Source organism: Pristiophorus japonicus, chromosome 11 (assembly GCF_044704955.1).
Source record: "Pristiophorus japonicus isolate sPriJap1 chromosome 11, sPriJap1.hap1, whole genome shotgun sequence".
NCBI lineage: Eukaryota > Metazoa > Chordata > Chondrichthyes > Pristiophoridae > Pristiophorus > Pristiophorus japonicus.
Genome location: NC_091987.1, coordinates 87,421,985 through 87,439,592, shown reverse-complemented (window position 1 = coordinate 87,439,592; position 17,608 = coordinate 87,421,985). Strand labels below are relative to the sequence as shown.

The following is a 17,608-nucleotide window of genomic DNA, read 5'->3' as shown; positions in this document are numbered from 1 at the left end:
TATAATGAAGTGGTTTTTTTCTCAAATCACAGTAGCTGGTACTGTTACTTTTACCAGGCCTGAACAAACCTTCAGACTGAAGGCGATTTGAAAAATATGTCTCTGCAGTATTAATGTTTTTGTTGGAATAAAAAGTCAGCTGAAATTGCCATGATTAAACTGAGGAAGTGAATTTTTTTTGCTGCAGCTTGGAAGTAGTAGTCATCCTTTTAGAACAATGCTTTTCTACCAAAGTATTTTGGTTTCACCAGCTGCATTGTAAAATGTAAAATCTGTTTAATTTGTCTCTTTTTTTTTTAATGCAGCTGGGATAAAACATCTATACAGCTGTGAATTTTACCAGCTTAATACAACCAGAGTGGTGTGTGTAATTTTGCATTTATTTTAAGCTTCAATTTCATTGAATTTTTTTGAAGTTATTAAGTTACCAAAAAGCTCTTTGCTTAAAATAAGAATGTACTTCTTATCAACCTATATGACTTTGAGGAAATGACATTGCAAGTGTGCTGTAGAAAATACTACAGCGTGGTGTACCTAGAGTTCCGAAAAGCTTTGGACCAAAGTTCACACAAAAGGCTGCTACTCGAGCTTAAAGGGGTGCACTGTATGGATAAGAAATTAGTTCAAGGGTGGGAAACAGCATTTAGCTATCGGGGAGTGATGTCAGAATGGGGAACAATGTTGTCTGTGGTGCCTCCGCGATCGGCGCTTGTGACCGCTGCCATTTCTAATTTATATTCCTGACGTCAAATCAGAAGCTCTCAAACAAGACCAATAAATAGTGGAAAGCAGCCAATGACTTCCAAAGCGAGTAAGTGGCTGTAATGGCGCTAGCTGGATTGCACATTGGGGGATAAAAACTGGGTGATATAAGTGCTCTGTGAATGATATCTAAATGGAAGCAGGTGAAACTGAATGTGATTGAGGAGTGTTAGCAGACTTAACATGCCCAGTCACTGCGAGGTACCATTCTGAAAAACAAATTGAATGCTGAACTATATTCTGAAAACAGCACCGTTTAATTTGAGCTTTAAATTCTGCACTACTGTGGTTAAATCCTGTGTTTACCAACTTGTGGTCACCAAGACACATGGAAGACATTGAAAGTCTGGTGGTGCAGCGCCAGCCACTGATTCACAGATGCCAGACAATTATGTTCTGGTGAAAGTCTGGCATAACTACTTTAATTAGGATCCCGCTTGGCCTGGGTGGGTGTCTGGCATGCAACCACAAGCAAGTCATTTATGACTGTGGGGATGGCACAGGAGGGTGTGGATATGGCCACAGACAGGACTTTCCGGTGGGGGTGGTGCTAGGGAATGTTTTTAAAATCAGCCCAACTAATTCAAATTAACCTGTCCGTGCAGATTACGTCTAGCAAGGGGAACATTTAGAACTGGTACTGGAAAGTTCTTCAAATAAGGAATGGATTGGCTAGGGTAGTGGAGGCAAAAAACTTGGGGTGGGTTAATAGCTGGGTGCTCTAGATGAAGGGACTGCTCTTTTGGGATGAATGAGCAAAGATGGGATAAATTACCTTAATCGATATCAACTGTGTTTAAACTTTTAGCCCAGGTAAAACTTTCCTTAAAATATGCCCTTTTTGTTTACTTGCCTGAAACGTAGATGTGTTTTAGTGTGACTTTTAGTTTAAGGAGGAAGTTTCATCATCATCCTTGGTCAAAATAACTAACTTAAGGGCAACCGTCTTCCTTTCTTTCACACCCAGGCCGTGTTTCACATGAAATTATATGCTAACTCTCAAAAGCATAGCATATTTGAGATTCTGGCAACATACGTGGGTAGTTTAAAAAGATATCTCTCTATAACTGCTGATTTTTTATTTTCTTTTGTTCTGTTCTGTATGAAATTTTATAAAAAGAATAAAACATAGATAAATCTTTTTCTGTTCAATTTTAGAGGGTGTGCTGAATACTTACTGTAGGCAAACCTGGCTTTGTCAGAAATAAATTAGCATACAATTAAAACTGCTACTTTTCTGAAGCAGCTGGAGTTAATACCAAATAATTTTAAATTGGTTCCTTCAGTGTTTTATGAGTTTAGTAACTACTCCAAAACAAGTCAATTCCACGATGTCATCGATAGTTACTGTTCACTCTTGGAAACAACAATCAAAGTAAAGCACGAGGGGAATCCCTTAAGTTTTTATTTAAATGATGAAACTCGCCCATTAAAATAAAGTGAAAAGCCAACTATTGCACAAATGTTCTTGTGTGTGCTGGAAGTTGAAATTAGAGATTGGATGTCTTGTCTTGTTAGTAAAATACTATAGCTGAATGTGCGAACCATTCACAAAAAAGTAGATGAATTAATAGCGCAGATAGAAATGAGTAGGTTTGATCTAATAGCCATTATGGAGACATGATTGCAAAGTGACCAAGGTTGGGAACTAAATATTCCAAGATACTTAACTTTTAGAAGAGATAGGCAAAATGGAAAAGGAGGAGAGGTGGCCCTGATAATAAAGGATGGGATAAAGACAGTAGCGAGAAGGGATCTTAGCTCGCAAAATCAAGAAGTAGAATCAGTTTGGGTGGAGCTAAGAAACAGCATGGAGCAGAAAACATTGGTGGGAGTTGTTTATAGGCCCCCAAACAGTAGTTGTAATGCAGGGCAGAGTATAAATCAGGAAGTTAGAGGCGCATCTAACAAGGCTAATACAGTAATCATTGGTGGACTTTAATCTACCTATCGACTGGGCAAACCAAATTTGCGGTAATAGTGTGGAGGACGAATTCATGGATTGTGTACAAGATCGTTTTCTAGATCAGTATGTTGAGAAACCAACTAGGAACAGGTTATTTTAGGTCTAGTATTGTGCAATGAGAAAGGGCTAATTAATAACCTTGTATTAAAGGGGTCCTTGGGGAAGAGAAACCATAATATGTTAGAAGTTTATATTACGTTTGAAAGTGATTTCTTTTAATCCAAAACTTAGGGTCTTTAGATTTAAGAAAGCAAACTACGTAGGTATGAAGAGCAAGTCTGCTAAGGTAGATTGGGAAGCTACATAAGAACATAAGAACATGGAACAGGAGTAGGCCATCTAGCCCCTCGAGCCTGCTCCGCCATTCAACAAGATCATGGCTGATCTGGCCGTGGACTCAGCTCCACTTACCCGCCCGCTCCCCGTAACCCTTAATTCCCTTATTGGTTAAAAATCTATCTATCTGTGATTTGACTACATTCAATGAGCTAGCCTCAACTGCTTCCTTGGGCAGAGAATTCCACAGATTCACAACCCTCTGGGAGAAGAAATTCCTTCTCGACTCGGTTTTAAATTGGCTCCCCCGTATTTTGAGGCTGTGCCCCCTAGTTCTAGTCTCCCCGACCAGTGGAAACAACCTCTCTACCTCTATCTTGTCTATCCCTTTCATTATTTTAAATGTTTCTATAAGATCACCCCTCATCTTTCTGAACTCCAACGAGTAAAGACCCAATCTACTCAATCTATCATCATAAGGTAACCCTCTCATCTCCGGAATCAGCCTAGTGAATCGTCTCTGTACCCCCTCCAAAGCCAGTATATCCTTCCTGAAGTAAGATGACCAAAACTGCACGCAGTACTCCAGGTGCGGCCTCACCAATACCCTATACAGTTGCAGCAGGACCTCCCTGCTTTTGTACTCCATTCCTCTCGCAATGAAGGCCAACATTCCATTCGCCTTCCTGATTACCTGCTCCACCTGCAAACTAACTTTTTGCGATTCATGCACAAGGACCCCCAGGTCCCTCTGCACCGCAGCATGTTGTAATTTCTCCCCATTCAAATAATATTCCCTTTTACTGTTTTTTTTCCAAGGTGGATGACCTCACATTTTCCGACATTGTATTCCATCTGCCAAACCTTAACCCATTCGCTTAACCTATCTGAATCTCTTTGCAGCCTCTCTGTCCTCTACACAACCTGCTTTCCCACTAATCTTTGTGTCATCTGCAAATTTTGTTACACTACACTCTGTCCCCTCTTCCAGGTCATCTATGTATATTGTAAACAGTTGTGGTCCCAGCACCGATCCCTGTGGCACACCACTAACCACCGATTTCCAACCCGAAAAGGACCCATTTATCCCGACTCTCTGCTTTCTGTTACATTTAAAGGTATGATGGTAAACAAGCAATGGCTAGCATTTAAAGAATTAATACAAAACTTACAACAAATATATATTGTTTTTAAGGCACAAAATCCCACAGGAAAAGTAGTCCCAACTATGGCAAACAAGAGAAGTTAAAGATAGTATTAGATCAAAGAAAGAGGCTTATAATGTTGCCAAAAAGTGCAGTAAGCATGAGGATTGGGAGAATTTTAGAATTCAGCAAAGGAAGACCAAGAAATTGATTAAGAAAGGGAAAGTAGAATACGAGAGTAAACTAGTGAGAGGCATAAAAACTGACGGTAAAAGCTTCAATAGGTATGTAAAAAGAAAAGATTAGCGAAAGTAAATGTGGGTCCCTTACAGGCTGAGACAGGAGAAATTATAATGGGGAATAAAGGAATGCCAGAGAAATTAAACAAATACTTTGTGTCTGTCTTCACAGAAGAAGACGCAAAAAACCTCCCAGAAATAGTGCAAAACCAAAGGACTAGCGAGAATGAGGAACTGAAAGAAATTAATATTAGTAAAAAAAATGGTACATAAGAAATAGGAGCAGAAGTAGACTATTTGGCCCCTCGAGCCTGCTCCAGCTTTCAATAAGATCATGGCTGATCTGATCTTGGCCTCAACTCCACTTCCCTGCCTGCTCCCCATAGCCATTGACTCCCATATCGTTCAAAAATCTGTCTAAGTCCACCTTAAATATATTCAATGAGCCAGCCTCCACAGCTCTCTGGGACAGAGAATTCCAAAGATTCACAACCCTCTGAGAGAAGAAATTCCTCCTCACTACGTTTTAAATGGGTAAGCCCTTATTCTGAAACTATGCCCCCCAGTTCTAGATTCCCCCACGAGGGGAAACATCATCTCTGCATCTACCCTGTCAAACCCCCTCAGAATCTTATATGTTTCAATAAGATCGCCTCTCATTCTTCTCAATTCCAATGAGTATAGGCCCAACCTACTCAATCTTTCTTCCTTGAAAAAGAAGGGCAGTAAGAGAAGGGATAACCAGCCGTGGATAACCAAGGAAATAAAGGAGAGTATCAAATTAAAAACCAATAAGGTGGCCAAGTTTAGTGGGAAACTAGAAGATTGGGAAAATTTTAAACGACAGCAAAGAATGACTAAGAAAGCAATAAAGAAAGGAAAGATAGATTACGAAAGTAAACTTGCACAAAACATAAAAACAGATAGTAAAAGCTTTTACTGATAGTAAAAGCTTTTACTGATATATAAAACGGAAAAGAGTGACTAAAGTAAATGTTGGTCCCTTGGAAGATGAGAAGGGGGATTTAATAATGGGAAATATGGAAATGGCTGAGACCTTAAACAATTATTTTGCTTCGGTCTTCACACTGGAAGACGCAAAAACCATGCCAAAAATTGCTGGTCACGGGAATGTGGGAAGGGAGGACCTTGAGATAATCACTATCACTAAGGGGGTAGTGCTGGACAGGCTAATGGGACTCAAGGTAGACAAGTCCCCTGATCCGGATGAAATGCATCCCAGGGTGTTAAGAGATGGTGGAAGTTATAGCAGATGTATTCGTTATAATCTACCAAAATTCTCTGGACTCTGGGGAGGTACCAGTGGATTTGAAAGCAGCTAATGTAACGCCTCTGTTTAAAAAAGGGGGCAGACAAAAGGCAGGTAACTATAGGCCGGTTAGTTTAACATCTGTAGTGGGGAAAATGCTTGAAGCTATCATTAAGGAAGAAATAGCGGGACATCTAGATAGGAATAGTGCAATCAAGCAGACGCAACATGGATTCATGAAGGGGAAATCATGTTTAACTAATTTACAGGAATTCTTTGAGGATATAATGAGCATGGTGGATAGAGGTGTACCGATGGATGTGGTGTATTTAGATTTCCAAAAGGCATTCGATAAGGTGCCACACAAAGGTTACTGCAGAAGATAAAGTTGCGCGGAGTCAGAGGAAATGTATTAGCATGGATAGAGAATTGGCTGGCTAACAGAAAGCAGAGAGTCGGGATAAATACGTCCTTTTCGTGTTGGAAATCGGTGGTGAGTGGTGTGCCACAGGGACCGGTGCTGGGACCACAACTGTTTACAATATACATAGATGACCTGGAAGAGGGGACAGAGTGTAGTGTAACAAAATTTGCAGATGACACAAAGATTAGTGGGAAAGCAGGTTGTGTAGAGGACCACAGAGAGGCTGCAAAGAGATTTGGATAGGTTAGCGAATGGGCTAAGGTTTGGCAGATGGAATACAATGTTGGAAAATGTGAGGTCATCCACCTTGGAAAAAAAAACAGTAAAAGGGATTATTATTTGAATGGGGAGAAATTACAACATGCTGCGGTGCAAAGGGACCTGGGGGTCCTTGTGCATGAAACTCTTTTTGGAGTTTATCTGAAAAACATAAAAAATTTAACCGTGCCACCCGACCTGGATGACACACCAGACATTTACAAGGCCCTTTTTTTCTTTTTTTGTGTTTTTTTTTCTTTCTTTTTTTCGGGTTTTTTTTAGGCACTAAAATCAAATTTTTTCCAGTGCCCCCTATAAAAGGGGAGGGGACACTAAAAGCACCGGCAATTAAAACAAATTAAACTTTAAAACATAAAATCAAATTAAAATTTGGTTGCCGGGCGTGATGATGCACTCCAGTCCCTCCGGTGCCCACCTCTCGCGGAAGGCCGCGAGCGTACCGGTGGACACCGCGTGCTCCATCTCCAAGGACACCCTGGCGCGGATGTACGTGCGGAAGAGAGGCAGGCAGTCAGGTTGAACGACCCCCTCGACCGCCCGCTACCTGGACCGGCTGATGGCACCCTTGGCCGTGCCCAGGAGCAGTCCTACGAGGAGGGCCTCGGACCTACCCGCTCCCCTCCGCACAGGGTGCCCAAAGATCAGGAGATTGGGACTGAAGTGCAGCCAGAATTTCAGGATCAGCCCCTTTAAATAATAAAACAGGGGCTGCAACCTCGTGCATTCCATAAAAACATGGAACACGGACTCTTCCAGACCGCAGAAATTGCAGGGGCCTGGGAGTCCGTGAACCGGCTTAAAAATTTGTTGCACGGCACTGCTCCGTGCACCACCCTCCAGGCCAAGTCCCCGATGAATAGTGGGAGGACCCCTGCGTAGAGTGCCCTCCATCGGGGACCCCCGCCTCCTCCGGACGGCAAGTTGGTACGCCATGGCGTGTCCGGACGGCCGGCGAAGATGGCAAAGTTGAGAGTGTGCAGGAGCAGCCCGTACAGGAAACCCCTCCTCGCGGAACTGAAAGGCACGGAGGGGATTTCCTCGAGGCGGCTCAAGTTGTGAGGCGCCGGCTCCCGAGGGAGGTTCCGGGGTTTGGCGCCGATGAGGAATTCCGTCCGGACGGGGGTCAGTTCGGACGGGATCTCCCCACATGCTTGAGCCTCCTCGATGCACCTAACAGAGTCAGGGCCCAAAGCTGTTTTTAGCGACTCGATGGCTTCGGCCGCGCGGCAGACGTTGGCTGAATTTAGGCGCCGCGCCAGCGTGCCTGGCGCCATCCAGCCCGCTCCTCCACCATCGAGCAGGTCCCTGACCCTGGTCACCTTACCAGCCACAGCCCTCTCTTCCGACTGCCACATAAAACCTCGGTCGTGGAGGTACGGATTCCCGAGCAGTGGCTCCTGCAGGACAGCCGCCACTCCAGCCGGCGGAGAGCTGCGCTTGGTGGAGACTTTGTTCCAGACCCTGATGAGTTCCTTGTAAAAGACAGGCAGCTCCTGGAGGGCGGTCCTGACACCCCCCAAGTTCACAAACAGGAGCTGCGTGTCGTAATTGAGGTCGCGCTGCTGGCGGAAGAAATACATCGCCAGAGCACACCACCTAGGAGGGGGCTCGACGTAAAGGTATCTCTGCAGGGTCTGAAGACGGAAAGTCGCGAGCTGGGCGCTGACGCACACCAACGACTGACCGCCTTCCTCAAGCGGGAGACTCAAGACCGCGGCAGAGACCCAGTGCTTCCTGTTGTTCCAGAAGAAGTCCACCAGCTTCTTCTGTATCTTGGCGACAAACGCAGGGGGAGGGGTCAAAGTGACCAGCCGGTACCACAACATTGCGGCCACCAGCTGGTTTTTGACTAGCGCTCGACCCCTGTAGGACAGCACTCGGAGCAGTTCCATCCAGCGCCCTAGGCGAGCGGCGACCTTGGCCTCCAGCTCCTGCCAGTTCGCCGGCCAGGCTTCCTCGTTGGGGCTAAGGTAGACTCCCAGATAGAGGAGATGGGTCGTGCTCCAGGCAAAAGGCCTGAGCTCCTCCGGCAGGGAGTCCACCCGCCACTGACCCACCAGGAGTCCGGAACATTTTTCCCAGTTGATTCTGGCGGAGGATGCGGCCGAGTAAATCTCCTGGCACTCACGCATCCTCCGCAGGTCAGTGGGATACTCTACCGCGAGGAGCACGTCATCGGCGTAAGCCGAGAGGACAACCTCCACGCCCGACCCTTGCAGAGCCAGTCCCGTCAACCTCGTCCGCAGGAGGCGCAGGAAAGGCTCCACGCAGATGGCATATAACTGGCCGGACATGGGGCATCCCTGGCGCACCCCTCTCCTAAAGCGAAGGGGCACCGTCAAGGACCCGTTAACCTTAATCAGACACTCCGCGGCGGCGTACAAAAGTCAGATCCGGGCGACGAAATGCGTCCTGAACCCGAAAGCGCGCAGAGTTCCAAGCAGATAGTCGTGATCCACCCTGTCGAACGCCTTTTCTTGGTCGAGAGAGAGGAAGGCGACCGACAGACCAGCCTCCTGGGAATGATGGATGAGGTCCCGGACCTGATGGATGTTATCGTGGATTGTCCGGCCCGGGACCGTGTAGGACTGGTCGGGGTGGATCATGTGGTCCAGCACGGTGCCAAGGCGAGCAGACATCGCCCTGGCGAAGATTTTGTAGTCCATGCTGAGGAGGGAGACCGGGCGCCAGTTCTTAAGGAGGCGGAGATCGCCCTTCTTAGGCAGCAGGACGATGACTGCCCTGCGCCAAGAGAGGGGCATCTCCCCGGTCGCCAGACTTTCCCCCAGGACCCGCGCGTAGTCGCTCCCCAGGACGTCCCAGAACGCCCTGTAGAACTCCACGGTCAGCCCGTCCAGCCCCGGGGATTTTCCCCTCGAGAGCCGGTCGAGGGCACCGGTCAGCTCCGCCAGGCTTAGCGGAGCTTCCAAATTTTCACGGGCTGACTTTCGGCAGGTCCTCCCACAAAACTCTACGCGCTTCCTCGCTGGACGGATCCGGAGAGAACAGAGCCCCGTAATATTCACGGGCCCTGTTGTTGATGCCCTCCGGATCCGAGACGAGAGAGCCGTCGTCGGCCAGCAGCGTCAAGAGCTGCCTACGGACACTCTGCCTTTTTTCCTGCGAGTAGAAGAAGGGGGAGCCGCGGTCCAGATCCCGCAGGAACCGGATTCGCGACCTCACGAACGCGCCTCGGGACCCGACGAGCTGCAGGTCCTTCAGCGCGGCCTTCTTAGCTTCATACACCGTCCGCAGGGCCGGGTCCTCGACGACTTGACCGAGACGGGATTCCAGGTCGAGCACCTCTTTTTCTAGGCGCCCGACTCCGGCCGCCCGCCTCTTGGTCGACCCCCTCGCGTACTCTTGACAGAAGACGCGGACGTGAGCCTTGCCCACGTCCCACCATAGCCTCAAGGAGGGGAAGCCACCCTGCTTCCTTCTCCAGTCGGCCCAGAATCGACGGAACGAGTCCTGGAATAGCTCGTCCTCCAGCAGCCGGTTATTAAAGTGCCAGTACCCGGACCCCGTCCTCGCGCGGAGCGAAGCGAGCTCCGCCCACACCAGGTGGTGGTCCGAACACGGCACCGGCCGCATGGAGGCCGCCGGGACGCAGGAAACATACGCCCGAGACGCGTAAAGGCGGTCGACTCTAGACCATCCTACTCCAGGCCTCACCCAAGTAAAGGCGCTGGAGATTTCGCCAGACGTCCACCAAGTCGAAGGACCCGACCAGGTCCCTCAACTTCTCCATCGCCGTCATGCTCTGCGGGGCACCGGAGCGGTCCCTCGCCTCGAGGGTGCAGTTAAAATCCCCCTCGAGGACAATGCAGTCGCCGACGGAGCCAAAAAGAGCGGACACTTCTTCGAAGAAGCGCGCCTGCTGCGGGCCGGGCTGAGGGGCGTACACGTTCACAAGATGGAGCGGCACGTCCCCCAGGCGAACCGTTACGTGCAGCAAGCGGCCTGGCACGGGCTCCTCGACCCCCAAGATCTCCGGCTGAAAATGCGGGCCCAGCAAGATGGCCACCCCACTAGAAGTGGCGGTGAGGTGGCTCATGCGGACCTCTCCTTGTCATTCCAGGAGCCACGTGGCTTCGTCTCCCGGAACGGTGTGGGTTTCTTGCAGGAAGCACACCGCATATTTCCCCTCCCACAGGAGCGAAAAATTGTCAAATCTACGACGTGCCCCTCTGCCGCCGTTGATGTTGAGGCTGGCTATGGTTATCTTCATGGCAAAAGCATAGTGCAACCTCTACCTTAACCTATTGCGGGGGAGGGAGCGGAGTCTTTTGTTGACCTCCACTCCTTCAGCAGCCCAGCGAGGAACTTTTTGAGCCGGCGCAGCTCAAGGCCTTGCGCCCTTGATAAGGGCCCGCCCGCGGCCATGGTTTTAGCGGCGACGTGGACGGAAGCGATGAGCAGCCCCAGCTCGGACCATCTTTCCCGGGCCAGATGGACTCAGTTGCGGCGACCCTGGCTCTCGACCAAAAAGTCCCGGAGATCCTCTACGGGAATGAGGGGGGACTCAGCGGCGGGCACGAGGAGATCCACCGCCTCACTGGCGATGGACTCGAGATCTTCACCCGCGTCCTCCACCGAGTCCCTGTCCTCCTCCGGGAGGTCGCCGCTAGCAGCCGGCCCATCGACCGCATGAGGTATGGCAAACGGCCCGGCCGCTCCATCCGGCCCTGGCTCTGCCCCGATCCCAACCCCAGGATCGTCGGCAGAGGAGTCCCCACTGGGCTCTTTTAGAATTGGTGCTGGGTCGGGAAGCGACAGCGGAAGGGGTTCCTCCTCCGCCCCAGGAACCGGGGAACAAGGAGAGACCCGGCCATAGAAAATCCCCAGACCCTCCAAGCGCTCCAGCTCCAAAGTAGGGGGCGAGGGTGGGTGTTCCTCCCCCTCCCCGCCGCCACCCCCCGGCCCAGCGTGTACAGATTCATTAAAAGTGTTAATACTTTGTATTTCTGCCGAGTCGAGCAAATCCCAGGGGAAGTTGGATATTGGCTGGGCGGGCTCAGGTTCGGCCTTTTCGGCCCCGCCCGCCTCAGTCCCCGGGACGCTCGACCCGGCGGCTACGCATTCTTCCGCTGGCCCCACGCCCCCCACGACAGGCAGATCTTTCACGCCATCCCCGGGAGGCAGGGGCTGGGCAGCCTCGACTGCCTCACCCTCCCCGGGGACAGATTTCTCGTGCCTACGGCGCAGTTTGGGGGCGCCGGTGGGGGACGCGGGACACGCGGCGGGCACCGACTCCTCCGCGGAGGGATGTTGTTCCCCCCCTGCCTCATTGGAGCGGCGCCTCCTTTTTTTCCTGGGGGGGCACGGAGACAGGGAGACACCCGTGTCTGCCGAGGCCTCCCGCTCCACTCCCCCCTTTTTCTTATCTTGCCCGCGCCCGAACCCCTCTGCAGTATTAGTCAAGGGCACGGGCTCAGGGCACCCTGCGCTCGCCGGTGACGGGGTTGGGCCGAGCGCGATGAACAGCTTGTCTGGCGCACTAAGGGGACCCGCCTCCAGGTGTTTCACCTTCTTCCGCGCCTTCTTTCCGGCCGGACGCTCTCCCTCCCCCCCCGCCGGAGGCCGTGAAAACAAAGGCCCCCGACGATGCCCGCACACCCACAGCTCCCGGCACGCAGACGCTACTAGGGGGAGGGGTGGCGGCGGCACCAGTCTTGGCCGCCCTCGGTGGTTTGGCGGCTTTGGAGGCGGGGCAGTTCTTGCGAACGTGCCCCACTTCCCTGCAGGCATGGCACCGCACGCCGTCCGACGTCCAAAAGATGCGGTAGGCAGTCCCCTCGTGCACCATTTTAAAATTGCCCTCTGTCGTCTCTTCCCGCGCCAGCTGGACAAAGAGCTGGCGGCGGAAGGAGAACACATGGCGCAGGCTGTTCTCCCTGAGGCCAAGCGGTATGGGGTTGATCCCCGACCTTACCTCCCCCAGTTGGTGTAGGTGAGGGAGGAGGAGCTCAGCGGGAACAAAGGGCGGGACGTTTGATAGAATGACCCTCTGCGCGGTGGCCTCGAGAGGGTCCACCGGCAGGAACGCCCCGCCCACCGTGAGCCCCTTTTCAATGGCCAGGGACACCGCCCGCTCCGACCCCAGGAAGAACACGGCCCTCCCAGACATCTTGGAGGCTGCGACAATGGCCGAGGGGCCGACTACCCCAGCCATCGCCCGCACGCACTCCTCAATGCTCATTGTGGGGTGAGTGTAGCTCTTGACCCCGTGTTTCGTAGTTATAAGTCTGAATGGTGGCAGGGCAGCAGGTGGCGCAGGAGGTGCCGTGGATGTGGATGCCGCCTGCGCATAAGTCCTAGCTGGCCCTGCCACCGGCGTAGATGGGGTCGCCATCACGGGGTCCCTTTAAGGGCTACACCCACCCCAAAGTCACAGGCCTTAATGGTCTTTAAATGGCCTCGTTTAATAGACTGAGCAGAGGAGCTCTTAACGAGGCACACCTCTCCCCTAGTTGACAATTGGGGAGGGGCCTTGCTCCCTCTGCTCAGTTGTCTTAATTGTTTTATATTTTTCCAATCAATTTGGGAGGAAAAGGGCTCAGAGAGAGGGGAGTGACAGAGAGTAACAGAGAAAGAGAGAGGGGGGTGGGAAGGGGGGAAACTGCGAGGGGAGGTCTCCCCTCGCAGCTGTGGGTGGGTGCAATCCCCAGATGACAAACAAAAATAGTCTTTGGGGTGGTCTTCGGGTGAGGGGAGAAGATGTCTTCACCTGCTGCAGCTGGAGCCACACAGGCACACACTCCCAACGATGTTAATTAGGGTGGATTAATTGTTTCCTCAGCCTGGTAGCTCCAGCTATCCCAGGCTAGGCAATGGGGGAGGGGTGCTTCAAAGGTGTGTGGGGCCTAGTTGTAAGCACCTCTCCACACACACACACCCCCCGCGATGTTCCGGCCCCCGACTGGTGGTCTTTCCTCCCCCCCACCGATACAGCAAAGTCTTTTAGGGGCTGCACCAATACACCCACCTGTAGAATGGTAGAGTCTCCCTCCTTCCACACTGGATATTGTTGTTGGTCTTTCCCCCTCTCTCCAACTCTTTGTAGAAATGGTGAAGTTGTTCAAGTTTTCTGCTTTTTCCTCCTCTCCCTCTGGGTGAAAGTTGGTGGTGAAGCCCCTTCCTTCCTTCCTTCTCTTCCTGGGCTGATTCACAGGCCCAGCCAGGAGCAAAAGCAGCAGCTCCTTCTCTCACTGCTCACAGCTCCAACTGTTTAGGCCACGCCTCCACTGCTCCACAATTGGCCCAGGTGCAGCAGGTAATCAGGAAGGCGAATGGAATGTTGGCCTTCATTGCGAGAGGGATGGAGTACAAAAACGGGAAGGTCCTGCTGCAAATGTATAGGGTATTGGTGAGGCCGCACCTGGAGTACTGCGTGCAGTTTTGGTCACCTTACTTAAGGAATGATATGCTAGCTTTGGAGGGGGTACAGAGACGATTCACTAGGCTGATTCTGGAGATGAGGGGGTTACCTATGATGATAGATTGAGTAGACTGGGTCTTTACTCGTTGGAGTTCAGAAGGATGAGGGGTGATCTTATAGAAACATTTAAAATAATGAAAAGGATAGACAAGATAGAGGCAGAGAAGTTGTTTCCACTGGTCGGGGAGACTAGAACTAGGGGGCACAATACAGGGGAGCCAATTTAAAAACGAGTTGAGAAGGAATTTCTTCTCCCAGAGGGTTGTGAATCTGTGGAATTCTCTGCCCAAGGAAGCAGTTGAGGCTAGCTCATTGAATGTATTCAAATCACAGATAGATAGATTTTTAACCAATAAGGGAATTAAGGGTTACGGGGAGCGGGCGGGTAAGTGGAGCTGAGTCCATGGCCAGATCAGCCATGATCTTGTTGAATGGCGGAGCAGGCTCGAGGGGCTAGATGGCCTACTCCTGTTCCTAATTCTTATGTTCTTATGTAAGACAACCCCCTCATCTTGGAAGTTAACCTCGTGAACCTTCTTTGAACTACCTCCAATGCAAGTATATCCCTCCTTAAATAAGGACACCAAAACTGTATGCAGTACTCTAGGTATGCTCTCGCCAACGCCCTGTACAGTTGTAGCAGGATTTCCCTACCTTTATACTCCATCCCCCTTACAATAAAGGCCAACATTGCATTTGCCTTCCTAATTACTTGCTGTACCTGTATGCTAATCTTTTGTGTTTCATGTACAAGGACCCCAGATCCCCTCTGTACCTCAGCATTTTGTAATCTCTTCCCATTTAAATAATTTTTTCTTTTTTCTTTTTTCTACCAAAGTGGATAACCTCACATTTTTTCACATTATGCTCCACCTGCCACATTTTTGCCCACTCACTTAACTTATCTATATCCTTTTGCAGATTCTTTGCATCCTCCTCACAACTTGCTTTCCCATCTATCTTTGTATCATGAGCAAATTTGACTACACTACACTCAGTTCCTTCATCCAAGTCATTAATATAGATTGTAATTAGTTGAGGCCCCAGCACTGATCCCTGTGGCACCACACTAGTTGCAGTTTGCCAACCTGAAAATGACCCATTTATCCAGACTATGTTTTCTGTTAGTTAGCCAATCCTCTATCCATGCTTAATATATTACCCCCAACATTGTAACCTTTTATCTTGTGCAGTAACCTTTTATGTGGCACCTTATCGAATGCCTTCTAGAAATCCAAATACATGACATCTACTGGTTCCCCGTATTTTCCACCCTCCTCGTTACATCCTCAAGAACTCAAGCAAATTTGTCAAACATGATTTCCCTTTCATAAAACCATGCTGACTCTGCTTGCCTGTATTGTGATTTTCTAAATGTCCTGCTACTACTTCCTTAATAATGGACTCCAACATTTTCCTAATGACAGATGTTAGGCTAACTGGTCTATAGTTTCCTGCTTTCTGTCTCCCTCCTTTCTTAAATAGGGGTGTTACAATTGTCGTTTTCCAATCTGCTGGGACCTCTCCAGAATCCATGGAATTTTGGTAGATTACAACCAATGCATCCACTATCTCTGCAGCCACTTCGTTTAAGACCCTAGGATGCAGACCATCAGGTGCAAGGGACTTGTCTACCGTTAGTCACATTAGTTTGCTTTTTTATTTTTTCTATCAAAGTGGATAACCTCACATTTTTTCACATTATGCTCCACCTGCCACATTTTTTAGTGATGGTGATTCTTTTAAGTTTCCCCCTTCCCAATAGTCCCTTGATTATCAATTATTGGGATGCTTTTAGTGTCTTCTACTGTGAAGACTGACGCAAAATATTTGTTCAAAGTCTCTTCCATTTCCCTGTTTCCCATTATTAATTCCCTAGTCTAATCCTCTAAGGGACCAACATTTACTTTAGCTGTTCTCTTCCTCTTTATATACCTGTAGAAGCTCTTGCTGTCTGTTTTTATATTTCTTGCTAGTTTACTCTCATCATCTATCTTCTCTCATTTTTTTTAGTCATAGAAACATAGAAAATAGGTGCAGGAGTAGACCATTCGGCCCTTCGAGCCTGCACCACCATTCAATAAGATCATGGCTGATCATTTACCTCAGTACCCCTTTCCTGCTTTCTCTCCATACCCCTTGATCCCTTTAGCCATAAGGGCCATATCTCACTCCCTCTTGACAATATCTAACGAACTGGCATCAACAACTCTCTGCAGTAGAGAATTCCACAGGTTCACAACTCTGAGTGAAGAAGGTTCTCCTCATCTCGCCCCTAATGGCTAACCCCTTATCCTTCGACTGTGATCCTTGGTTCTGGACTTCCCCAACGTCGGGAACATTCTTCCTGCATCTAACCTGTCCAGTCCCGTCAGAATTTTATATGTTTCTGTGAGATCCCCTCTCATTCTTCTAAACTCCAGTGAATACAGGCCCATTCGATTCAGTCTCTCCTCATATGTCAGTCCTGCCATCCCGGGAATCAGTCTGGTGAACCTTCGCTGCACTCCCTCAATAGCAAGAACATCCTTCCTCAGATTAGGAGACCAAAACTGAACGCAATATTCCAGGGCCCTGTACAACTGCAGTCAGACTTCCCTGCTCCTATACTCAAATCCCCCAGCTATGAAGGCCAACATGCCATTTGCTGCCTGCAGTACCTGCATGCCAACTTTCAATGACTGATGTACCATGACACCCAGGTCTCGTTGCACCTCCCCTTTTCCTAATCTTCTGCAATTCAGATAATCTGCCTTCACATTTTTGCCACCAAAGTGGATAGCCTCACATTTATCCACATTATACTGCATCTGCCATGCATTTGCCCACTCACCTAACCTGTCCAAGTCACCCTGCAGCCTCTTAGCATCCTCCTCACAGCTCACACCGCTACCCAGCTTAGTGTCATCTGCAAACTTGGAGATATTACACTCAATTCCTTCATCTAAATCATTGACGTATATTGTAAATAGCTGGGGTCCCAGCACTGAGCCCTGCGGCAATCCACTCGTCACTTCCTGCCATTCTGAAAAGGACCCGTTTATCCCGACTCTCTGCTTCTTGTCTGCCAACCAGTTCTCTATCGACGTCAATACATTACCTTCAAAACCATGTGCTTTAATTTTGCACAACATCTCTTGTGTGGGACCTTGTCAAAAGCTTTTTGAAAGTCCAAATACACCACATCCATTGGTTCTCCCTTGCCCACTCTACTAGTTACATCCTCAAAAAATTCCAAAAGATGTGTCAAGCATGATTTCCCTTTCAGAAATCCATGCTGACTTGGACTGATCCTGTCACTGCTTTCCAAATGCGCTACTGTTTCATCTTTAATAATTGATTCCAACATTTTCCCCACGACCAATGACAGGCTAACCGCTCTATAATTCCCCGTTTTCTCTCTCCCTCCTTTTTTAAAAAGTGGTGTTACATTAGCTACCCTCCAGTCCATAGGAACTGATCCAGAGTCGATAGACTGTTGGAAAATGATTACCAATGCATCCACTATTTCGGGCCAGTTCCTTAAGTTCGAGCAGTCAGTCAAGGAGGCGGGAGCTCGGAGCAGCGCGAGTCCGAGGTCGGCGAGAGACCTATAAAGGCCAGCGGGAGTCGAGCAATTCGAGCAGTCAATCGAGGAGGCGGGAGCTCGGAGCAGCGCGAGTCCGGGGCCGGCGAGAGGCCGATAAAGGCCAGCGGGAGTCGAGCAGTTCGAGCAGTCAGTCGAGGAGGCGGGAGCTCGGAGCAGCGCGAGTCCGGGGTCGGCGAGAGGCCTATAAAGGCCAGCGGGAGTCGAGCAGTTCGAGCAG

General features: G+C 49.6%; 1 protein-coding gene across 5 annotated transcripts in view; it reads left to right on the top strand.

Moving 5' to 3' along the window:
- Positions 1-17,608, top strand: part of tfg (trafficking from ER to golgi regulator) — a 223,374-nt gene that overhangs the window by 119,931 nt on the left and 85,835 nt on the right. The gene's annotated exons all lie outside the window — the stretch shown is intronic.